General features: G+C 38.2%; 1 pseudogene; it reads right to left on the bottom strand.

Moving 5' to 3' along the window:
• Nucleotides 1-341: 341 nt before the first annotated feature.
• LOC121434605 overlaps nt 342-26,500 on the bottom strand; it is a 41,881-nt pseudogene continuing 15,722 nt past the window's right edge.

Below are 26,500 nucleotides of genomic sequence, written 5' to 3'. Positions count from 1 at the left end.
ATTGTTTGGAGTGTGATTTTAATTAGTATTATTAATAAAATTCCAGAGTCAGAATTTGGGGTAAACATGAGAACAGATAAGCAACACAGCAGCCACATTTACTTCTTACCTCCCCAAATCCTCAAACCAAATGGGGGGGATTAGATTCCTTTTTTCATTTCCCAAATGCTGGGATTGAAGTCATGATCCACTTCTTGCCGGATCCTGTGGTCCACTAGTGATTGTTAGCTCTGCCCTCTAATATCCAGGCAAGATTTATTTCTCCGAACAAGAACAAAATGTCATATTAAAAATTGGTAAGCATAGTGAGTGAACATTTGTAGCATCAACAGACTAGGGACTCAAGAACTGGGAAAAAAGAACTTATTATGGAACCAAAATAGGACTGTGGAGACCAAGTTAGAGATACAGCCCTTTGTGTTCATGGGTTTCATGTACATGAACATGATCATGCTATAAAAAATAGGACCACAGCAACGTGCTCCAACCAGGTGAAAAAGCATTTGCAGGACCTACTGGCTGAGGGCACCTTTAGGAATGTGACCAGGATTGGCATGTTGGATAGGCAAATGAGGTACTTGAGTAGAGGCAGCAGAAGCATGGCACAAACAAGGACAAAGTCATTGCTGACTGATGTGTCACCACAGGCCAGCTTCAGCACATCCAGGACCTTACAGGTGAAGTGTCTAAATACTTTTTGGCCATACAAGGGCAGTCTCATGGCAATGACTGTTTCTGTCAACAACCCAAAGAGGTAGAGTACCCAGAAGTCTCTTGGAGGCATGAAGAAATACCTGTGGCTCATGTGCACGGGTACCCGAGTTGCTGACAAATAGCAAGGTAGTGATCACAGGCCATGATGACAAGCAGCAGGCATTCTGTGGAGCCTGTGAAATGTCTCAGATGCATCTGGATGTCACAGCCATTAGAGAAGATGGTCTTCTGGGATGAGAGAAGGTGGAACAGCATCAGAGGCACAAAGGAGATGTGTAGCAGATTCTCTAAATGGAAATATTACTCAGAAATTGTATGAGTGTGTGTAGACAGAGATCCAACATGCACACGGCCATGAAGGCAGTGTTCCGAGCCGGGTCACCAGATACATAACTGAGCACAGAAGAAAGACTAGGTGCTCCAGGGATGAGTAGTCAGAAAATTCCTTCAAGATAAACTCAGAGACTTTTGACCTGCTGCTGAGCTACATTGTTAGGAGCAGTGAGACCCCAGATCCTAAATTTCTTTTAATCCCTGATTTGAGTGCCTACAGCTGCTCTGAGCACAAGACCTTCAGGAGTTCCTGATGGTTTTTGGTGGGTTTGGCTGGGGTGTGGCTATCTCTATATAATCTGCCCCTGAACACAATAAAGGGAGCATTCTTGGGGAATTCAAGGATGATCTGTGTCACTGTCTCTCTGTCTGGTGTGTCTGTATATTTTAACCTCCAGCCCCCTTGCCCAAAGCTAGTGAACTGAGTGCCAGCGCACAGAACACAGACACAGGGGCTCGGGGCATGGCATTTGGAGATCTCCACCGAGATATCAGCACTACATAACACAGAGTTATGTACACAGTAGAGTGGAAGGACAGAGGATGCAGGGTATTGAGAACAGAAAAATTGTTAAGGTCTTTTCCAACATGGATACAGGTTCTGTGACTTTGGGAGTCTTCTAATTTTCTGTAGGTTACATCGCATCCATGTGAATAGTGAGGATAATATCCCTAAGAGGGTATTTATCGAAGTATGAATAGGCAGAATCACAGAGATCCAAATATGAATGAGAAATAAAGGTCTTTACTGTAGGGCTCCTTGAAACCTCTAAATGGCTAATGTTTATTGGTGGCTTTCCAAAAGCAATGTAGATTATGCCCTTACAAACTTATCTGAATTTACATCCACTTAACCTCTGGTCCTATGCCCAAGAAGAGCCCTGCAAACAGCATTTGAGAGCTGGTATCCTAGATCAGAGGTCCTAAAACTTACTCACATACTGGAATTATTTGGAAGACAGTCAAAACACAGTGTGTTTTCCTTCCAGTTTCTGGCTTAGGGCAGATGTGTGTTGTTACTGCTCTACTGGCACAGGGATGAATGGCTCTAAAGGTTCTGCTGACTTTGCTGCAGCCTCTAAGCCATGGCTTGCACTGTTCTCACTATCTGGAATATTTTCATTTTTCCTACACTTGTAGCTGATCTGTCTCTTCTGGTTCTGTTTGCCACACACCGCATGCTTTTTGTCTCAGGAAGGGGGCAGCTACTGACCTATAAGCCTGTGAGTGAGCCCACCCCCACAGAGATAATCTGTTAGGTGCTTTGTATGGGCTACAGCTTTAGAAGATGTCTCCTTTGTATTTACATCTCTACTTCAGAATCAGAAATGGTTTTAGAATTAGACAGTGTCAATCCTTCTCTAAATCCAAGCACAATGTTAAAAGAAAAACTCAAAACTTCTGTCTCATATCAATAGCCTTCTGCTATGGGACAGAAAGAAGATAGATTTTAAAGGAACATTTTACTTTCCTTCATGCCCATTTTGTCTATATCTTATATTTCACTGAAAATATGTCTAAATGAATAATGTTTACATTTTCAACAATGAACAGCTTCCAAGAAGAAGAAATTGGAGCCCCACAATGTCTCTACCTGATTTATATGAAAGCATGATGCTAATAGCACTGTAAGACTGACTTATGGGTACAAGCTGCAGATATGGTGCACCTTCTTACAACGTTCTGGCCACAATTCCAAATAAGAACTTCAGAACAACCCTATCAAATACTTAGAAATCATTTTACTTTTATAATATCACATAGAAAGAACATTGCCCCATGACATCTGGAAGCAATTCTAGAAGATGCCATCCCCTCTCCCAACAAAGTTTGTCTTTATGGTTAGGGACAACATTTAAGAGTTGATTATTACTCATATAGGGTTGCGTGAAATTATGTATACCCAGAGATCTCAAAAAAAGAGGGAAAATTGAATGGGATAATAGGTAGATAACTTACTCACACTAATAATAATAGTTTGTATTAGAAGGAATACTTGTGAACTATTATTTGTGGATAATTTACATTGGTATAGACTTTTCTTTGATACAAATTTAAACTATACTTATCATATAGAATATTTCTATTTTTGTTTAGAATGTTTGTAACACCTATGCAAAGTTATTTTGTCAGATTGTATCTATGCATGATTCTACCTCTGTTTAAAACATTTTGTTTATTGACACAATTTTATGAGATATTTATCATAGTGCATTATATAATTCTACCTCTGATCAAGATACTTATACATGGTTTATATTTTGAGATCATTTTCCTGTTTTACCGCATAGCTGATTAAAGATATTTTATATTCTGATAGGAAATCTTAATCTTCAACATTGTAATGAGACTTTAGTTGATTGCTCAGGCAGTCAGTTGTCTCTGTCATCTACTACACTTTTTGCGGGCTGCTGCACTTCACTACCTGCCTACTCAAGTAATATTAATGCTCTTCTCAGGCCTTTGATGGGGTTGAAGATGAGATAATCATACTTACCATCCTCTTATTATCTAGCCAAGCCATTTCTACTACAATACATGGATTCCTTAGGATAGAATGCTTATCAAAACATTAGGATATATTCCTTCCTTAATATTGATTATGCTTGTAATTCTAACTTTATATTTGACATCTGTTTCTTGTATACATACTTTTGTATTTAGTTTGGAATTCATTTTTTTTTTTTTTGGTTTTTTGAGACAGGGTTTCTCTGTGGTTTTGGAGCCTGTCCTGAAACTAGCTCTTGTAGACCAGGCTGGTCTCGAACTCACAGATATCTGCCTGCCTCTGTCTCCCGAATGCTGGGATTAAAGGCATGCGCCACCACCGCCCGGCCTTTTTTTGTTTTTCGAGACAGGGTTTCCCTGTGGTGTTTGAGCCTGTCCTGGAACTCGCTCTTGTAGACCAGGCTGGTCTTGAACTCACAGAGATCCACCTGCCTCTGCCTCCCGAGGTCTGGGATTAAAGGCTTGCACCACCACCACCCAGCCATGTTTGGAATTTCTTATTTAAGCAAAAGGGAGATCTTCAGCAATAGCCTGTAAGATACCACTCCATTTGGGCATGGTTTCCTACATTATAAAAAATCTGTAAACTGTGTGGTCACTTTCTTCAATTCAGTTCTTGATCCTGGCTGCTAGATTTATTGGATACAAGATCCATTGCTCTGGGGCTGGAGATATGGCTCAGTGGTTAAGAGCACTGACTGCTGTTCCAGAGGACCCGAGTTCAATTCCCAGCACCGACATGGTAGCTCACAACTGTCTGAAGATCCAGTTGCTGGGTATCTGACACCTTCACACATAAAAATAAAGTTAAATAAACCATGAAAATATTTTTTTTTAAAAAAAGATCCATTGCCTTGTAGGTGCTCATCTGACCTATAAAAGCCCAAGATATTCTTACACTCTAACTTGGTATTTTCAAAAGTTAAAGATTCAATTAGTACTCACATAGTACAGGGTCTGTCACTCTGACTTGTACAACCTTCAAAATTCATAATAAAAACATGAACTCAGTGTTTAATGGTGAATTTAGAATGAATGCAGCTATATTAATTAAAATCAAACACTTCTCTCTCTCATGTGAGTTTGATCATAGGTTTGGACACATGGGGAGATATGGTATACACCGTCAATTTTCTTTTGGAAAATATGTGTGGTATGCTTTTACTTAAATGTCATAAATCAGTTTGCCTTGGAAAGAGGAATTATTTTATTCAGCTACAAAATTAAGCATATTTCAACTATTCATTTTGTACTTTGTATAATTCACCCATTAACTGCTGTTAACCAAAGATTTTTTTAACTGTTTTTATTCAACTACTCTCCCTTCCTCTCCCCTCCCCCTTTCCCATGATCCACATGTTCCCAATTTACTAAGATCTTGTCTTTGTCTAGGTCTATATAGAATAGATTTATGTATATCTCTTTGTTTCCATTTTGTTGTCTATGTTCTTTGTGAATTGTAGACTGGTTGTTCGGTTTTATATTTAAACGCCACTTAGGACTGAGTACATTTATATTTTTCTTTCTGGGTCTGGGTTAACTCACTCTTATGTTTTCTAGATCCAAAAATTTGCCCATAAATTTGAAGATGTAATTGTCTTTATCCATGTTAATTTGTCCATTCTTCAGTGGAAGGGATGTTTTCAGGTTCTGGCTGTGAACAAATAATGTTGCTGTGAACATAGTTGACCACTTGTCCTTGTAGTATGCCTTAGCATCCATTGAGTACATATCCAAAGTGGTATTGCTGGGTTTTAAGATAACTTGTTTCCTAATTTTCATTCATTCTTTCTTTATAATTTTTGGTTTTCCAAGACTAGGTTTCTCTGTAGACATGGAGTCTGTCCTGGAACTAGCTCTTGTAGACCAGGCTGGCCTTGAAGTCAGAGGGGCCTGTCTCTGCCTCCCAAGTGCAGGGATTAAAGGCGTGCCTCACAACCAGGCAGTTGGCTTTCTCATTTTCTGAGAAAACGCCATATCAAGGTGGCTGACTCAGTTTGCAACCCCATCAGCAATGGAGGAGTATTCCCTTAACCCCACATCCTCTCCACCTTAAGTTGTCACCAATGTTTTTGATTTTGGCTATTATTACAGATATGACGGAATTTCAGAGTTGTTCTGGTTTTCATTTCTCTAATGGCTAAGGAGTTTGGAAATATCACTAAGTGTCTCTCAGTAATTTTAGATTCATATGTTGAAAGTTCTTTATGTCTGTACTCCATTTAATATTGGATTATTTGTTCTTTTGATGACTATTTCTTTGTATGTTTTAAAGATCAGTCCTCTGTCCAATGTGGGGAAGGTGAAGATCTTTTCCCATACTATAGGCTGCCTTTTATGTATTTCTGATCCTGTCTTTGGTTCACAGAAACTTTTGTTTCAGAAGGTCTCATTTATTATTTTCTTTCAATGTCTGTGCTACTGGGGTTATAATTTGAAAGTGGTCTCTTTTGCCACTGTGTTCAAGTACACTTCCTATGTCTTTTATATGGTTTAGGCTGTTTGGCTTTATGTTATGGTCTTTGATCCATTTGGACTTGAGTTTTATTCATGATGATAGATGTGGATCTACTTTCATTTTCCCCCACACTGATATTGGTATGCCAGCACCATGTTGAATATGCTTTCTTTTTCCATCATATATTTTTTGGTTCTTTGACAAAATTCAGGTGTAGTAGGTGAGTGGATTGATATCCGATTCTTAGAATCAGTTCCATTGGTCCTCCTGTCTGTTTTTGTGCCAATACCAGGTTCTTTTCAGTACTGTAGCTCTGTAGTAGACTGAAGTCAGGGAATGTGATGACTCCAGAAATTATTTATTGTATACAGTTGTTTTGGATATCCTGCATTTTTTTTGCTTCTCTATATGAAGTTGAGTATTTTTATTTTGAGGTCTGTGAAGAATTTTTCTGATGTTTACATGGGAATGGTATTGAATCTGTAGATTGCTTTTGGAAAGGTTTTCATTTTTACTATCTATCTATTTATTTATTTATTTACTTATTTATTTGGTTTTTTCGAGACAGGGTTTCTCTGTGGCTTTGGAGCCTGTCCTGGAACTAGCTCTGTAGACCTGGCTGGTCTCAAACTCACAGAGATCCGCCTGCCTCTGCCTCCCGAGTGCTGGGATTAAAGGCGTGCGCCACCATCGCCAAGCCATTTTTACTATCTTGAGTTCTACCTAACAAGGGCAAGGGACATCTTCCCATTCTGTGGTGTCTTCTTCGGTTGTTTTCTTCAAAGATTTAATGTTCATTTCCTACAGTACTTTCACTTGTTTAGTAAGTTGTTCCATAATATTTTATATTATTTCTGGCTATGGTTAACAGTGATGTTTCCATAATATATTAATTCTAGCCATCTTTTTCAAAAAATATTCCTTGTAACCACCTTCTATCATCTACCTTCCTGATGACCATTTCCAATCTTCTGATAACCATAATTATACCCCAACTTCTAAGGGAATTTTTAAACAAAACATACAAGGAAATGTATGAGAGATTTGACTCTTCAAGCCTCTCGTATTTCAGTTAATGGTATCCTGTGGGCTTAAAAACATCATTGAATTTTATGATTTTATGGTTCTGGTTTGACAGCCAAATTTTGTTTCTTTCACTGGACCTTTTTATTTTTTTATATTTATTTATGTATACAATATTCTGTTTGTGTTTATGCCTGCTGGCCAGAAGAGGGCACCAGACCATGTGGTTGCTGGGAATTGAACTCAGGACCTTTGGAAGAGCAGGCAATCCTCTTAACCACTGAGCCATCTCTCCAGCCCCCCACAGGCCGCTTTTTAATGTTTTGGCTGTTTTCAGGGAGTTTTTTTTTTTTTTTTACCTAGTTCTAGATTCAGAGTTAAGGTGCTTTTCTTTGGCTCTGGTTTCAGGCCCAATGTTAGAATACCCTTGCTGTAACCCATAATACTTCATAAAAGGTTTTATGAAATACAATCCTGGTTCAAACTAAAATAAAAAGAGGTATCATCATGCTTAAACAGATTGTGGACACTATCAAATTTTTCTCTACACAATAGCTGCTTTTGGTTAACTAACTGTAAGTGGCTTAAGATCTTAAAGAATAATTTAACATGAGCCCCTAGTTTTTTTCCTCAGGCCCAAAAGATTGTGATAATATGCACAAGCTTTATCAGATTGATTACACACAAAGTCTTACTCTCATATGAAGCATAAAACAATATGACACTGAATTAATTTATAGAGTTTCACTACAGTATGATGTTTTCTCATGTTTTTTGAAGAATAAAGACATTAACTTCAGACTTTCTCTACAGGTAGGCTCATATTATGTATTGAGATGATTGAAGGAGCTGCCGGCCTCTTCGTGCGACCCAGCTTCTGGCTGCCTAGCTAGCTTATGCCCTGAAATAACAACACACAAATGGTATTCAACAAAACACTGCTTGGCCCATTATATCTAGCCTCTTCTAGGCTAATTCTCACATATTAATTTAGCCCATTTCTAATAATCTGTGTAGCACCAAGAGGTGTGCTTACCAGGAAAGATTCAGCATGTGTGACCTGGTGGCTGGCTGCATTGAATCTACCCAGGACAGGAGAGGAAATGACATCTGCCTCACTTTCCTCTGCCTCCAAGCATTCTGTTCTGTCTATTCCACCCACCTAAGGGCTGGCCTCAAATGGGGCCAAGGCAGTTTCTTTATTAATCAATGACCTTCCTCCATCATTTCCCCTTTTTCTGTTTAAACAAGAAGGAAAGGCTTTCACTTTAACATGGGAAAATTACATATAACAAAACAGTTACAATTAAGCATTACAATACTTACATCTATTTTATCTTTATCATAACTAAGAAAAACAATAACTCTTCTTCAACTCCATCAAAAACTCCAGAAAGATATAATATTAGCTGGGCAGTGAGAAATAAGCAACTTACAAAACTCTAGAAATCACAGAGACATCTCACTTCCTGGACAGTCACCCAAAGTTCTTCTGTACAGTTGGGGCATCCATCTTCGGCCTACAGGGCCATAGTTTCCAGCAGACATTTCAATGAAGCAGGAAATTTCAAAGGCAGTTCAGTCACTATCTGCTGTGTCCTACAGAATGTCTCGCAGACTCTTTCATGAATCAGGAACCCTGAAAGATCATCTCACATTTAGGCAAGTTCAGCAGTCCTCTCTCTGAGGGTTCTCTGTGCCCAGTTTATGTAGTATTCCGGGCAAGAGCAGTTTCTTGCCCAAATGGCTATCAAACTCCATAAGGAGGCTCTTCAATGCCCATCTTCCTCTTGAAGTAGCTGGTGTTGCCAGGAGCAGATGTGTCTCATTGACATGCAAAACCCTAAGTTACTAAAATATTTTAAATGCCATATTCTGCAGTCTTTGAAGAATATGAAGAATGCCTATCTAAAATATATCTATGCACATCTAAAAAAATCTAACATGAATAGAAACTTGACTATCATAGATGATTATCTATTAACAACTTATATACATTACATTTTTAAATAAACTACACAATCACAATACCTTAATCAATATCAGAAATATATATACACACATAACAAAATTGACCTTAAATTAGTATCAGTAAAGCAAGATCCATTTCAATCCAAATTATTTATATCTATATTATATCACCCTTTAAATGTAAAAGAACATTTATAAATAATATTTGGGAATATGGATGTAGTTATTTCTCTCCAAACTGCTTCCTGCTGTATAGGGGCACTGTTAATCAGGTCTTTGAGGGTATAACCTGTGTGCTAGATTTGTCTCAGTTAGCAGATAAACAATTTTCTGAAGGTGTTCACAGCAACCTTTCAGGAGGGCGTGGTCTATCATACCATATTAGAATAGAAGCAATCCATAGGGTCTTATCCTGTGAAAACAAAAGAAGAATCTCTTTTCCAAAGTATCATATCCTTAGATCCAAATTCTGAAGTCAAGGTATTTTCAAAATATCTATCTTGGATTAGTTCAGCAGCATTTATAAACAAATATCTTTTAGCAGATGTTGCTTTTTCCTCACCATTAAAATAATTCAAAGAGAGTACAATAGCATACAGTATCAAGATTCTCTGTGTATTTTCCATCTTTGTGTGGTTTTACTTTAACCTCTATTTCATTTATTTTTACTTTTATTTTATATTCTCTGTATATCTTTGCCCTGGAATAACTGTAGACCAGGCTGTCCTTGAACTCTCAGAGATCTGCCTTTCTCTGCCTCCCAGGCATTGGGATTAAAGGCGTGTAATACCACACTTTGAAGTCACAGAAGTCAATCTCCCTCTGCCTCCCAAGTGTTGGAATTAAAGGTGTGTGCTACCACACCCAACTACTCTCTTTCTTCCCTTTTATTTGTTTTTTATTTTAAGAACTTTAACTTTTAGCCTGCATATATTCTTAACACACTGTAAATCATTTAAAGGTTTTCTTTGTTTTTGAATCTCTCTTTACTATATATCTCCCTCTCTTTTTCTGACCACATGAGCTTTTAAACTACTGAGCAATATGGGCAAGATTAAAGCCGTGGCTTTGGCGGCTAGATCCAGCCTTAGCTTTCAGCTTCATGGTTGAGGTACCAGCGGTAGCCATGTTTATTGCCACAAGTCTATGGCATTTCAAGGTCCCTGCCAGCAAGCAAGCTGAAGCATTCTGCTCCCAGACCACACTCAGTCAACTGCCTGCCTGAAAGAGTCAGAGTCTGCCCTGGCAGGACAGCCCAGAAGGGGGCATTTTAAAATGGCACTTTTTCCTGCTACTGCTGAAAACAAAGAAGCATTCAGTTGGCTTTTATCAACACCATTTAAGTGTTTCTTGGCAGGACCTCTTAAGAGCTGCAGGGTTTTGCAGCTAAAGCTCAGTCAGGAAGCCTCTCTTAAATGAAAGTGCTTGCTTGCCTCAAGCAAGCAGAGCATAATGAGAAATTGCTGCTACCAAGAAAACATGCTTTATTCTTTCCCAAGCTTTCTCAGGCTTTATGTGGAAGCAGTTGTCCACATAGAAACCATTCTGTTGAAGGAGCTGCGGGCCGCTTCCTGCCACCCAGGTCCCGGCTGCCTGGCGAGTTTGGGCCCCAAAATAACAACACACAAATTGTATTAATTAAAACACTGCTTGGCCCACTATGTCTAGCCTCTTCTAGGCTAATTCTCACATATTAATTTAGCCTATTTCTAATCTGTGTAGCACCAAGAGGTGCGCTTACCGGGAAAGATTCAGCATGTCTGCCCTGGTGGCAGGCTGCATTGCATCTTCCTCAGACAGGAGAGGAAATGATGTCTGCTTCACTTCCCTCTTCCTTCAGGCATTCTGTTCTGTCGACTTCACCCACCTAAGGGCTGGCCTATCAAATGGGCCAAGGCAGTTTCTTGATTAACCAATGACCTTTCTCCACCTACCACAAATTCCATTCATCAATATCTCTACAGTAGGTGTTATTTTATGCCTTTCAAGAGTACAGGGGTTCTGTAAAGGCCTTACCACACTGATTTCACTCATAAGGTTTCTTTCTAGTGTGCATTCTTTTATGAATGTGAAGACTATTTTCATATTCAAAGGTCTTAATACACTGATTGGATTCATAGGGTTTCTATCCAATATGTGATCTTTTATGCCTTTGAAGTTGACTATGGTGTGCAAAGGCCTGACCACACTGATTACATTCATAGGGTTTCTCTCCAGTATGTGTTCTTTTATGGCTTTGAAGATTACTGTGAACTGCAAAGGCCTTAGCACACTGATTACATTCAAAGGGTTTCTCTCCAGTATGTGTTCTTTTATGCACTTGAAGATGACTACGACGTGCAAAGGCCTTAGCACACTGATTACATTCATAGGGTTTCTCTCCAGTATGTGTTCTTTTATGTTTTTGAAGAGCACTGTTGTCAGCAAAGGCCTTAGCACACTGATTACATTCATAGGGTTTTTCTCCAGTATGTCTTCTTTTATGCAATTGAAGGTTACCTTGTTGAGCAAAGGCCTTACCACAGTGATTACACTCATAGGGTTTCTCTCCAGTATGTGTTCTTTTATGGTTTTGAAGAGAACTGTTGTCAGCAAAGGCCTTAGCACACTGATTACATTCATAGGGTTTCTCTCCAGTATGTGTTCTTTTATGTTTTTTAAGAGCACTGTTGTCAGCAAAGGCCTTAGCACACTGATTACATTCATAGGGTTTTTCTCCAGTATGTGTTCTTTTATGCAATTGAAGATTACCTTGTTGAGCAAAGGCCTTACCACAGTGACTACACTCATAGGGTTTCTCTCCAGTATGTGTTCTTTTATGTTTTTGAAGAGAACTGTTGTCAGCAAAGGCCTTAGCACACTGATTACATTCATAGGGTTTCTCTCCAGTATGTCTTCTTTTATGGCTTTGAAGTTTACTGTAAACTGCAAAGGCCTTAGCACACTGATTACATTCAAAGGGTTTCTCTCCAGTATGTGTTCTTTCATGCACTTGAAGATGACTACGACATGCAAAGGCCTTACCACACTGATTACATTCATAGGGTTTCTCTCCAGTATGTGTTCTTTTATGTTTTTGAAGAGCACTGTTGTCAGCAAAGGCCTTACCACACTGATTACACTCAACGGGTTTCTCTCCAGTATGTGTTCTTTTATGAGTTTGAAGAACACTGTATTGAGTAAAGTCTTTACCACACTGATTATATTCATAGGGTTTCTCTCCAGTATGTGTTCTTTTATGCCTTTGAAGATGATTGTGATGAAGAAAGGTTTTATCACATTGCCTAATTTTAGAGCATTTTTCTCCGGTATGTGTTTTTTTATTCCTTAGAAGATGAGTGTTATAACACAAGGCTTTAGCACAGTGAGAATATACGGAAAACGTCGCTCCAGTTTGATTTCTTTCAATCCTGCAAGGATAATTTATGCATATAAAAGTTTCACCACATTCAATGCACTGTTAAACCTCATCTCTATATGAATTAACTTCATATTTTTTCCAATTGTAAAAAGGCATCAAACATTATGGTTCTATAACTTTGTTTTAAATCATGGTTTGTTTACCCATTAGGGGTCATTTTGCATCTCAAAAAATATTTGTAATGATAATTGCCTTTCTGCAATGGTTTACATTTTCATCTATACCTATATTTTTCTATTATATTTTTTACATTTTTGAAGAGAACTGCATACACTGAGTGCTTTACCAACTTTACTACATTTATAAATTTTACTATATCGTGAATCATTATACATTTGCTAAGTGAACTAAGACACCTAAAATATTTGCACAGACCTAGAACTCATCGTGGTTTTTTCACAATGTGATTTTATGTATTAACAATGATGGTAGAAAATGAATTAACTTTGCATTTTTGTATCAAACTCAATAAGTATACTCTACATTGGAACTACATTTTATCTTCATAATTGTTCTTAAGGAGAGGTATGCTAAATATTTCCATATCCCTATGCTCATACTCTTGTGTCAAGAGTAACATATGAAATATATGAAATATATGTAATATAAGAAAGGAAGAATAGTCAATAAAAGATTTCCACATTGAATCCTCACGGTTTGACTTTTTTTCCTCAGACTTGTGGTATAGATACCAAGATTTCTCCACAACATCTGCCCCTTGATCCTTGACTCCAACAGCTGCTTTCATTAAACTTAACACAGTCACAAAAACTATATGAGTAATACAAGGCTTACCATGGGCTATTGATTTAGTAGGAAGTTTGGCAGCTATATTCATCATCACTGAAATGTGTATACATTTTCTGTCATGAGTAACAAGAAACAAATGGACTGGTAGATGTATAATACAGCTCTCATGGTTAATGGTAAAATCTGTATAGTCATTGCTTCCTTGACTTTTTCTTAAATGAATGCCTTGCAAATGCAATTCACATACAGGAAATTGAGCTATATGGATTTGTGAGAATTTAATAACCATCGATGCATTTAAAGCTGTGCTTATTTACACTGTTGTTTTGTTTAAAAGTGTCATAACACATTATAAACTCAGCAGAGGCACATTGTTATAAACTTGCATAAGAAAATTACCTTGCATGCCTTCTACACCATTGACAATGTTCTTCAGTGTTATAGTCTTCCCAAATGTATCCTAAAGTACAGTACCAAAATATGTATGTTATATTTTTTAACACTGTGAAATAATTAGCTTATTATCCTAAGAACAATGACTGTGTTATTCACCTCATTCTCCTTCTTTCTAAATCAAATTACAGAACAAAATCATAAACCAACGAAAAGTTGTCTCCATATTTTGAAACATGAAAGAAATTTATTTTTACCGATAGTAGTGAGGTTCCTGTAGGTCTCCAGCATCACATCTTTGTAGAGATTCTTCTGGGAAGCATCCAGCAAATCCCACTCTTCCTTAGTGAATATGATATGCACATCATCATAGGTCACTGCCTTCAAAAATATACCACACGTGTGTACAATGTAAGCATGACAGTAGCAACATTGGAATGCATACTTCTTTGACAGTACAGTTGTATGATTCTGGTGTTATCCACTCTTATTCCATGACATAGACAGTTACTTTAGAATGAAATTTAAAAGTAGAGTAAATTTTATCTCTATATCCTTTGTACCACCTTATAAGAGAAATATCAATTCATAAGGAGAGAAAATCAGAAAAGCTGAACAGTACATTGTATGCATGAGAATATTGTACAAAAAAATTACTGACTACAGAAAGGAAAAAAAGATGGACAAACTGGGTGTATTGAAGTATTGTGCCTTTTACCACAACACTCAGAAAACAGAGGTGGGAATCTTTGTCTCTGAGTTGAATGCCAGTCAAGTCTAAGCAATCAGGTCCAGGAGAGGTGGAAATACACATTGAGACCCTGTTTCCATTGTAAACTGGAATGAAACAAAGAATGGTATACAAAGATCTGAAAGACTTTTATTGAACTTCCCACAAAGAATTGTTTTCACTCCAGTTAATGACTCAGAATACTCAGGCAGTATTAATGTTATGAATACATGGCATCTTGGCAATCAGAGTGATGCCCTCTGTCAATTTTTAAAATTCAAGAAATTATGAAGCTCAGCACAGCAGCATATACTTGACATAAAAAAATACCTACATTCTAGCACCATCATCCAATACCATAAAAACAAATAGAGCCAGGAATGATGCCTCCAATTAGTTACAGGAATTGAGAGCCACACAGTTACTCAGATAGGCAAACAAAACAATTAAAACAGCAGGTTACCAAAGTCCTGAGGACTGAATAACAACTGTTTCTGCTATCTTTTATGTGCTTTAGAGATCAAGCCTATAATGATGTTGAAAGCATTTCAGTATAAGTAGGAAGCTGGCTGATTAATGTCAAGCACAACACAGTAGATTTAAATGTCAGGAAATTACTTGAGGGTATTGAGATTCATTGGATACAATGAGGAATTTCATATAGAAGGGCTTCTTCTCCTACTAAAGATCCACAGAAAACTGAAAGAAAACCACTATGGAGAGAAACTTGTTGAAATACATGATCTTTTCTGGGAGGTTGTTCATTCAGTCAAGTACAATGTGAACCCGGTTTCTATTATTTCATGGTCAACAATGGAAAAAATTCATTTAGTCATTTCAATGATTCCCATTTAGTGTTTCTTGAAGAAGGATGCTTTAAAGAAATACAACACCAGCTCAGAATTGAGAAATAAATGTATACTTATTTAGGGATGGACTCTTAAATCATAATCTTATGCTTGAACAGAGATCAGAATCTGAATCACACAGCCAGAAAAGCGGCCAAACTCATGCTCTACATTGACAAGTATAGTATAAGATGCCACGCCCCAATGGGCGGGAAACCACTCGCTGTAATTCTTTCTACAGCATCTCCCCCTTTTGTATAAATAAGAGAGTTTTTTTGTTTGTTTTTTCGAAATAAGAGACTTCTAAGCCCAATACAAAATTATATACAATAAGAACAATATATTCAACAATTTTCCCATCCTAACTAGTTTAATTCTTGTTTAATAAATAATTTGGACAAGTTATGAGAGGAAAGTAACTACAACTATCTAGTTTTCAACCCCATTGAATGTGAGAAGGGAAATATTACTTGAGTAAGCAGGAAGTGCAATCAAGCAACTTTTCAAAATGTGCAACAGGGCAGGAGAGATGGTTCAGAGGTTAAGAGCACTGACAGCTCTTCCAGAGGTCCTGAGTTCAATTCCCTGCAACCACGTGGTGGCTCAGAGTCATCTATGGTGAGATCTGGTACCCTCTTCTGGCAAGCATACATGGAAGGAATGTTGTATACATAATAAATAAATAAATCTTTTTAAAAAAAACAAAATGTGCAACAAATTACAGAGATAACTGGCTACCTGGGCAATCATGCAAAGTCTCATTTGCAACATTGAAGGGACCAACATTTGCTAAGACCTAGAATAACTGACAGATCATTTTCAGAGGTAGAAAATATTTCAAAATCATCTTACCCTGTCTTGTCAAGATTTAACAGACCTGTTTGTCCATATTCAGATACCATCTATCTTTTCAGTAGTTGAGGCATGAGCATGGTTTTGCCCAAAAGACAGTTTTGCCAAGAAAAAAAGAAGCTCCAAGTGGAGCGCTTTCAGTGCTCAATATTCTCTGGGGGAATACATAAATGCTACCAGAAGCAATAGTGCCTCACTTCAACAGAACTCTAAGTTAGTTAAATGCCATATTCTACAGTTCTTTGAAGTGGTTGAGGATTACCTATCTATGCAGAATATAATCTCTACTTATCTAAAGAACCTGATTATTCGAACTATAAGTATGACAAACATAGATTACAATTGATCTATAATTTTTAATACTTATCTAACTTAAAGACTAAGATTTCACATGAGAATATTATACAGTATTGCAACAAATGAGGACAATGACCTCAAAATGTAAACAATGTATAGGTATCTTGATCAGTGGTAGAAATGTACATTGCAATTTGATAAATATGTATCAATATATAAAACATTTTAAGGAGAGGTAGAAGCATGAATGCATATAATATTCAATATGACTTAACATTGTATCAATATATAAGAATCTATACAAATGCAATTGCCTATAAATTATAACACACAAGCATTCACTCTATTACTCACTATTATTAGTGTGTGTGAGCTCACACTAATCTATTATTTCATCCAATTTTCCCTTTTTTTTTTTCAAAGAGATCCCGAGCCTTTAAAATTTCACCTCGCCCCAGGCGGTGGTCACGCATGCCTTTAATCCCAGCACTTGGGAGGCAGAGGCAGGCGGATCTCTGTTAGTTTGAGACCAGCCTGGTCTACAAGAGCTAGTTCCAGGACAGGCTCCAAAACCACAGAGAAACCATGTCTCGAAAAACCAAAAAAATAAAAAATAAAATTTCCCATCCAACCCACAATCCTATACCAATTATAACCAACCCCTAAATGATGTCCCTAACCCTGAGTACAAACGTTGCTGGGAGAGGAGAGGAAGTCTTTTAGAATTACTCCCAGCCGGGTGATGGTGGCATAGGCCTTTAATCCCAGCACTCGGGAGGCAGAGGCAGGAGGATCTCTGTGAGTAGAAGACGAGCCTGGTCTATAGAGCAAGTTCCAGGACAGGTTCCAAAGCCACAGAGAAACCCTGTCTCGAAAAACCAAAAAAGTTAAGAAATTACTATGAAAAAAAAAAAAAAAAAAAAAAAAAAAAAGAAAAACCAAAAAAGAATTACTTCCAGCTGTCATGGGGGCGATGTTCTTTCTTTGGGATCCTTTTAAAGGTAAAATGATGGTTAAGTTCCAAGATTACTGTCTGGTATAATTGCATATAGTCTCACTATTTGGTAAGGTTTTTCTGACCTTCCTATAAGAAGGTCAATCCAGAACATTGTAAAAAGTATACCATTTCAGCTAACTAAGATGGAACCATCTTGAGCATCTGGTACTCAAAACAGATCTTATAGTAGTGCTATTATCATCCTGATGTAATAATATCAACCAGGTAGACTAGTTGTGGGGCCCCATCTTCTTCCTGGAAATTTAAAAATTACTGCAGGAAAATCCATTGTTCATCGTGGAAAACTTAAACATTATTTATATAGACATATACAGACATACATATTCAATGGCATGTACAATAGAGACAAAAATAGATATGAAAAGAAGTGAAAATTTTTCCTAATTTTAAAAGTAACTACTTATTTATACATTTTACATTGATATAGATATGGATGCTTCCTTTTGATACAAACTTGACATTATTTTTGTTAAAACATACTGTCTATGATGTTATATTCTTACTCAAGATATTTTACCTAATACAACTCACTTAAACATGCAATGAAAATTTCTAGTCCTCAAAAGTTTTATCATAAACAAATTAGGATATAAAGTACTGCAGGTTAGTAGTTTGTAACTTATTATAATTGAAATTATACTCAATTTAGGTATGTTTTCAACATTATACAGAATTTTATTAGATGATTCAAATGAACATACTTTAGAGAAAATATTTGCTGAAGTAAAGTAAACTTTGTCTCCTTGGCGATTAAAAATATACAGAATATTCTGAAAATATACAAAAAGGAGATTCTATTAATTATTCAGCATGTAAAATACTTTTACAAAAATTTGAGCCCTAAATTTAAAAATTAGGAGAGATTATTTGTGGAATCTTAATAATTTTCTGAAATTGCTGCAAGGCATTTACCATCTATAGTCCACTATTTGGGTAAAAAATTCAAAACAGTAATTAGAACCAAACTATAAAAGGTGACAAAGATTTAAATAGTCAAAGAGAATTATAATCTAAAGCAGAGAAAAAAATTGGTTTAGTGGAAATAAAGTTATAGGATGCACATACGGATTGTTTGGAACTGAAGTTTGGTTACATTCAAGACATTTTTCTTGATACAGGGTTTTTCTGTAGCCTTGGAACATGTACTTGACGTAGCTCTTGTAGACCAGGCTGGCCTCAAACTCCACCTGCCTCTACCATCCAAGTGCTGGGATTAAAGGCATGAGCCACCACCTCATGGTCTTCATTCTAGGCATTTTAACCTCTATGCATTCCCCTATAGGAATTTTACTGCAGAGGAATGATATTATTTTAAAATCAATATTGTTACCATATAAACAGACAAAAAGCTATAAAGTTATGTGGAAAAACTCTGCATTGATATTAAAAAGAAAACTGAAACTTCATCTATTAGCAAGAATTGACCAAGGTTAAATTATAGACTGTTTTACTAATGTTAAAATTGAATCATAATGGACAGCAAGTAAACACTGGCAAAGTGCTTGCAGTAACTTCTTGGTAGAGATTAACAACAAATATCTCTTTTGCCATAATATTAATAATCATAATGATCATCCTGAGTCATTTCAGACTTAAGGAAGCCCTTTGAGTTCAAGCATGCCTGCTGTACTTCTTCCAGTAAACTTGAGGGCTGTGAATAACATCTGCGTTAGCCAACAGAAAAAGCATTTTGCCCAGCTGAAAGAGTCCATTTTTTCTATTAAGATTTGGGCTAGTGCAGGCCAGCCAAGGGCACTCCTTGTTAATGATTAGAAGCTGCTTAGCTGAATCAGATAATGCACAGGTTTGAACTGCCTCCAAGCACAGTGCAGGGAGGTGGGGAGCTGGCTATACTGCTTTTTGATCTGCTTTTTGGCTATATTTAGTATATATGCTGGCTGAGAAATAAACTCAGGCTGTTTTCTATTGACCTTTCATCCTCTAGGTCTAACCTATGATTCTGTCTTCATTTCTATTAATCTAACTTTTCCTAAGACTCAGCATCCCCTCCAAGGGAACCCTAGGTGAATTTTGCTAGACTGATTAAATGGGGTATAATGTCCCTGTAAGTCCTCAGACTGAATGCTGTTTCTACAAAACACTCAACCCTCAGCTCCTGTCTCGTACCACCTTATATTCCTCTCTGTGTCCAGACATGTCACTTCCTATCTGCAACTCCTTAGTGATAGGATTAAAGAAATGAGACACCAGCATTTGACTCTACAACAAACTAGTGTGACTACTGGGATTAAAGCTAAGTGTCAGCCTTGCCTGTGGTGTAAGGCTGGCCATGGCATCTGTTTTACTTCATGATCTTCAGGCAAGCTTTATTATTAAAATATAAATGAAAAAATAAAATTAAATAATTAGAAGCAAGCATCTGAGATCAAGAAGAGAAATGTAGAACTGTTTATCACCAAAGAGTATAAGAAATATTCTGAGTACAAATTGGTGAAGGTCCATCATTTTCAAAGACAGTGCATGATATGATTAAATTATAGTTCACAAAATCAGCAATATAGATGACACGATTGACAAACCAAGAGACAAACACAAATATATAAACATATACATATATATGTTTCTTTTTTTGGTTTTTTTTTTTTGTTGTTGTTGTTTTTCGAGACAGGGTTTCTCTGTGGTTTTGGAGCCTGTCCTGGAACTAGCTCTTGTAGACCAAGCTGGTCTCAAACTCACAGAGATCCGCCTGCCTCTGCCTCCCGAGTGCTGGGATTAAAGGCGTGCGCCACCACCGCCTGGCCTTTTTTTGGTTTTTTGAGACAGTGTTTCTCTCATATATATGTTTCTTAAAGTAGAATTATATATATATATATGTGTGTGTGTGTGTGTGTGTGTGTGTGTGTTTCTTAAAGAAGTACTGTAAGATTCAAATCAAAATCAATTCCCGAGAAATCACTGGCCATCATGCATCCTGTACACTCTTGTTCCCTCCTTTTTTTTTTGTTTTTGGTTTTGGAGTAGAGACAGGGTTTCTCTGTGGTTTTGGAGTCTGTCCTGGACCTAACTCTTGTAGACCAGGCTGATCTGGAACTCACAGAGATCCGCCTGCCTCTGCCTCCCGAGTGCTGGGATTAAAGGCTTGCGCCACCACTGCCCGGCTCCTGTTCTCTCCTTTACCAATAATAGAAAATGGGTTTGGTGAAAAGGACTGTTTCACCAAAATTTACAATATTCTCTTTTTTTTTAAATATTTATTTATTTATTATGTATACAATATTCTGTCTGTATGCCTGAAGGCCAGAAGAGGGCACCAGACCTCATTACAGAGGGTTGTGAGCCACCCTGTGGTTGCCGGGAATTGAACTCAGGACCTTTGGAAGAGCAGGCAATGCTCTTAACCACTGAGCCATCTCTCCAGCCCCCTACAATATTCTCTTGAAGTCTTCTGATGTTTTTACTTTACAGAAAATAGTTTTGATTACTGAAAGCATCTCATTCTCTAATGATGAGGAAAATGATGTCTGTTAGGCTCACTACCATGTGGTTTCCTACAATTAGTGATTGAATCCAAGTCTGCACCACAGTGAGGAAATGAATTCTTTTAAAATGGAATTTCAAGAGAACAAATGTTTAAAGAATCAGTGTACGTGTAAAGCAACTTGCTTTACTCCAAATACTCTATAAGTCCCAAGCACTTTTGAAAATAAGGTTACTGATATTTTTGTGTGTTTGTGCATGACAGAGAATATCATACACATACACACTCACACACACAAACAGGTGACATACAGGAATGAAGGTTGCTGAATTGGGAATATTAGAGATTTGTTAACTGTAGGCCCATATTTATGTATGGTGTAGCAGCCAAGCATAAAAGCCATAGGCCTGGTATGAGCTGATCACGTAGCTCATCAGACAAGCTGTCTCTGTGTAACAATAGCAAGATTGTTTAGTTCCTTTCTTCTTTTGTTAGAAATGTAGATCTCCCGAGGAGAGGTGTTGGCTGAAACTTGTCAGGATATTTGGTGCCTATTTCTTGGAAATTTGGAGGAAGTCTATTTTTTTGTTTGTTTGTTTTTCGAGACAGGGTTTCTCTGTGGTTTTGGTTCCTGTCCTGAAACTAGCTCTTTTTTTTTTGTGGTTTTTCGAGACAGGGTTTCTCTGTGGCTTTGGAGCCTGTCCTGAAACTAGCTCTGTAGACCAGGCTGGTCTCGAACTCACAGAGATCCGCCTGCCTCTGCCTCCCGAGTGCTGGGATTAAAGGCGTGCGCCACCATCGCCTGGCCTGAAACTAGCTCTTGTAGACCAGGCTGGTCTCAAACCCACAAAGATCCCCCTGCCCCTGCCTCCCAAGTGCTGGGATTAAAGGCATGCACCAATACCTCCTGGCTTTGAGGAAGTCTTATAGAGATGCTAATTCATGGCCTGCTAGACACCTAGTGTACACTTAGGTGAGGACCTGACTAAAAGCCCATTCACCTGGTTGCCTAGGAGACAGCCTAATGTGTTTTCCCACTCAATAAGGTGTTTGAATAATAAACAAAAAGAGATCTTCAAGAGATCTTGCCCTACAAGAATGACCCTGTAAATTGCGTCTGATCATTCTTCGTGACTCCATTCCAGTCCAGTTAGGGAAAATAATTATCTGTGTTGGACCCACATGGGATTCAACAATTAATCTATCAACTAGCATGTAGGTATCTGAATTCAGGTCATACACAAAAAGAATATGTGCTGAGCCACATGCCCTGACACAAAAAAGCTTTTATCCAGTATGTCAAGTCTTTCTAAGATTAATAAAATCAAGAAAACCAAAACATAAAAAAGAAAAAGAAGACCCTTATGAAGACGATCTATAAAAATTATGATTTTGTGTATGATAAGTTTTTACCATTAAATGAATACAAATAGCTTGGCCCAACAATTTATAACTGGACAACTGATAACAAACCAATATTCACAGTGGAAACACTCAGAAAGCTCAAGGGATTATGTATTGATTATACCAACACTTAAGTAGCAAAGATTCAAACATGAAGATAGCAACAACTGGAAAACATAGAAATGCCAGGAAATGGAAAGAAGCAGGCATCAAAGATGAATAAAAGCAGTCTTTTAACATAAACTTTCCAAAAAACAATAAAGACCTGATAAAATTAGAAATTTTCTGAATAAAATTGATGAAGGTCCATTATTTTAAAGATAACCAATAATATATTTAGATTACAGTCAGATTACAGAAAAGGTAGTATAAAAAATCATGTATAATGACTTCTATGCTTTCCACAATTATACATAAATAAAAAAATGTGCACAATTTTTGTGAAAGAATTAAGGGGAAGGATATAAAAAGGCAAAAGCAGATACAGAAATATATAGTCAACTTTTAATCAAAAGACCAAAGAAAACTTAGGCAAGGAAAAGTGTGATCTTGACCAATGTTACCCAGCTACCTTTGATTATATGTGTACAGAAATTAAATAAACACAAACTGCACAACTTTCCCAGAGTTATCTCAAAGTAACACTTAAACTGTTGTTTCTGGCTGGGTGGTGGTGGCACACGCCTTTAATCCCAGCACTCTGGAGGCGGAGACAGGTAGATCTCTGTGAGTTTGTGGCCAGCCTGGTCTATAGAGCTAGTTCCAGGACATGCTCCAAAGCGACAGAGAAAACCTATCTCAAAAAAAACCCCAAAAAACAAAAAACCTGTTGTTTCTGACCCCCAATTACTGATATGTCTTCCAAAGACAGAAACCTCATGATATAGTTGCTCTCTTTGCAAACAGAGATCTCTTGTGATGACTCTCCAGACCCTTGTGCTTTTTTCTGGTTTCAGATAAATGCTGCTCCATTGATACCCAATCCCAAACAACCTAGAAAAATGATTTAAGGAGCAGTGGGGGAAGCAGGTGGTTGGAGATTCGTGCCTGAGCAGTGGTTCGGGGCCTTTGGGGAGCCTGAGAGGGAGAGAGCCAGTGGTGCAGGGGACCATGGGAACAACCTTCCCAAAGAGCACTGATCCTGTGCCCCCTCTACAGGTTCTGGGCACACCTGGGGAGTCCCTGGCAGCCAGAAGCAGGAAGAAGAGCCAGTACTACTTAAGGTGAACCCCAGGGATAGCATCATTGAGGGCCCAGACCTAGATGTGATCAAAGCTTCAGGGAGTCAGGGAGATAGAGGAAGAGGATGAGAAGTTAAAAGAGCTACAAAATGAGGTAGAGAAGCAGATGAATAAGAATACAACCCCTAAATAAGAGTACAACCCCTGGTAATGCTGGCTCAGTGATCTCATCTCTTGAGGAAAAGATGGAGGCTCATGCCAGTTCCATCTATGTTGGCAATGTGGACTATGGTGCAACCACAAAGAGCTGGAAGCTCACTTTCATGGCTGTGGTTCAGTCAACCGTGTTACTACAGTCTGTGCCAAATTCAGTGGTCTTGCCAAAGGGTTTGCCTATGTAGAATTCTTAGACAAAGAGTCAGAGAGGAATTCCCTGGCTTTAGATGATTCCCCATTTAGAGGGAGACAGATTAAGGTGATTCCCATCAGCACAACAGATGGGTTTCCAATATGCCCAATACCGTGCATGAACTGCCAATTACAACAGCTCCAAGTCTTGATTCTGGGATCAAAAAAAAAAAGAGTTAAAAGAAAAGAAAGAAAAACAGAAGATGGAAAAATATTTTTGAAAAAAGATATACTGTGGAAGGGGGAGAATCCCATAACTAACTGAGGAGGGACCTACTCTGTGTAGTAGGCCAGGCACAGGGACTAAGGCAGTGGTGACATGTTCCCTCTGGAGATTCAATATAGACACTTCTCAAATGTGCAATGTGCTCTGTTTGCCTGATCCACCTCATTCTCTTTGGGCCTGCTCAAGGGAAGGTGGGCATGGGTGGTAGGAGGGCATTTTTTCAACCAGAGCTCTGGAAGGGCACCAATCTGTTCAGCTTTTTTCCTTCCCTCATCTTCTCTCTGCCTTTTGCAGACCCTGCCTGCCTTCTCCTGTCCTTTCATTTTTAGGCAAAGTCTGCCTTTCTTTCCTACGGTCTCCTGCTCCTCCAGATTGTCTGGTGAACTATTGTTTGCTTTTTTGTTTATTTTTCTGTCTTGAGTGTCTTTCTTTGCAGGTTTTTGTAGCGGAAAGAACTCACTCCAGTGGATTCAGTGTGAATTACACTTACCCTTGGGGAAATACACTACTTTGTTTCGGGAAGTTTTGCAGTGTATTTTTGTTGTTGTTGTTGTTCAAGGAGGAGGAAGCTGGATTTTGTTTATTTTTTTAAACTCATTTAAAAGGAATGGGGTTTAGGCCAGGCAGTGGTGGTGCATGCCTTTAATCCCAGCACGCGGGAGGCAGAGACAGGCGGATCTCTGTGAGTTCGAGACCATCCTGGTCTACAAGAGTTAGCTCCAGGACAGGCTCCAACACCACAGAAAAACTCTGTCTCAAAAAACCAAAAAAAAAAAAAAGGATGGGTTTTTTTTAAAAAAAAAACTGTGTCATAAATATACTTCTTTATGGAAAGAAAGAAATATGATTTAAAATTTATTTTTTCTCCTACATGGATTATTGTCCAAGATGTGAATTATGCTCTATCTACCTGCCCAACACAATGCACTCCTGAGAAATGTCTGCAGATCACAAACTCCTTTGGCCCCTTTAACTAAGCTTCACTGGATCACACCTTTGCAGCTAGTGGCAGGATTACATTAAAAGCATTCTAATCGCCGGGCGGTGGTGGCTCACGCCTTTAATCCCAGCACTCGGGAGGCAGAGGCAGGCGGATCTCTGTGAGTTCGAGACCAGCCTGGTCTACAAGAGCTAGTTCCAGGACAGGCTCCAAAACCACAGAGAAACCCTGTCTCGAAAAACCAAAAAGAAAAAAAAAAAGCATTCTAATCATGCATTGCTAGATTATAATGGATCGCTAGATTAGAATTGGATTAAAGGCATGCATCACCACTACCCAGCAAATACATAATTTTAATACTGTGAATTGGTACAGTCACTTAAGTACTTTGAAGGTGCAATATAGAGGACACTCAAGGTTTCCCAGGAAAGCAACAAAGAGGGACCAAAGCCACCCGAGTCAACATAACAGAAGTTGTCTCAGAAGCAGTATTTCTATCAGGACAGAAATGCAGCTCTTCTAGAATTAATATGCCTTCCCACTGAGAAATCACATCATACACTTAGGAGATTAATAAATTAAGTATCTTTAATGATGTTATGCATTGATCTCTGTCCAATGCTCAAGGGACAGAGGTTAAATAGATTTTTGCATTCAATATATGCTGTTAGTCATAAGTATCCCTTAGGATAATGGTCCAGATTATACTCTGAACAACTGAAATAGAAACAGGCAACTTGCCAGTCTAAATATATAGGCCAAAACATTTTCAGAATATTTTCTTAAGTATGCGCATGACCTATTACAGCAGGTCATTCTTCACTGACAGGGTTCTAAGGTGAAGATCACAAGGGAGGAGAAAGACTGGACTGGACAAGTAAAAGATAAAAAAGATAAGGTGGGGAGGTGTTGCAGAAGATAAGTCCCAGCCTAATAAGCTTCTTAAGAAAAATAGCTTCTTAGCTGAGCAGTGGTGAGGCACGCCTTTAATTCCTGCCAGGAAATCTCTGTGAGTTCAAGGCCAGCCTAGTCTATAAAAGCTTGTTCCAGGACGGGCTCCAAAGCTACAGAGAAACTTGAAAAACCAAAAAAAAAAAGTGAAAAAAGAAAAATAGCATCTTGCCAGGTGGTGGTGGCCTATACCTTTAATCCCAAGACACAGGGAGAAGAACCCTGTGCCTCTCTGTGAGTTGAAAGCCAGCCTGGTCTATTACTTCCTAGGGGGAAATGAAAGAATTACACGAAGTCAGCAGAAACTATGATACAATGAGACAAATTTAGGAAGAGGCTAGTCCAACAATTCTACACAAAGGGTATACAGGGTATTTTGCAATCTTTGCTACATCCAGAATGGCCTTGGTACTGAGAACCATAGCTCCATATGGTGGGAAAGGTTGAGTTGTCAAGATCTGAAGCAACCCCTCCACAAAGCCTGGGCACCAGACCATTATGGGCTCTCCAATGCACATTCCTGGTTTTAGAGAAGGAGCTCTGTTTTAGTATCAATACATCAGGTCCTTAGGGAAACTCACAGGCTTATGTACCAGGCTGTTACTAGGTCAGCAAGAATGTCCCTCTTCCCTGCC

Source organism: Microtus oregoni, unplaced genomic scaffold (genome assembly GCF_018167655.1).
Source record: "Microtus oregoni isolate MIOR12 unplaced genomic scaffold, Mior012 000044F_002, whole genome shotgun sequence".
Lineage (NCBI taxonomy): Eukaryota > Metazoa > Chordata > Mammalia > Rodentia > Cricetidae > Microtus > Microtus oregoni.
Note: the sequence above shows the minus strand (reverse complement) of the source record. Positions and strands in the feature narration are given on the sequence as shown.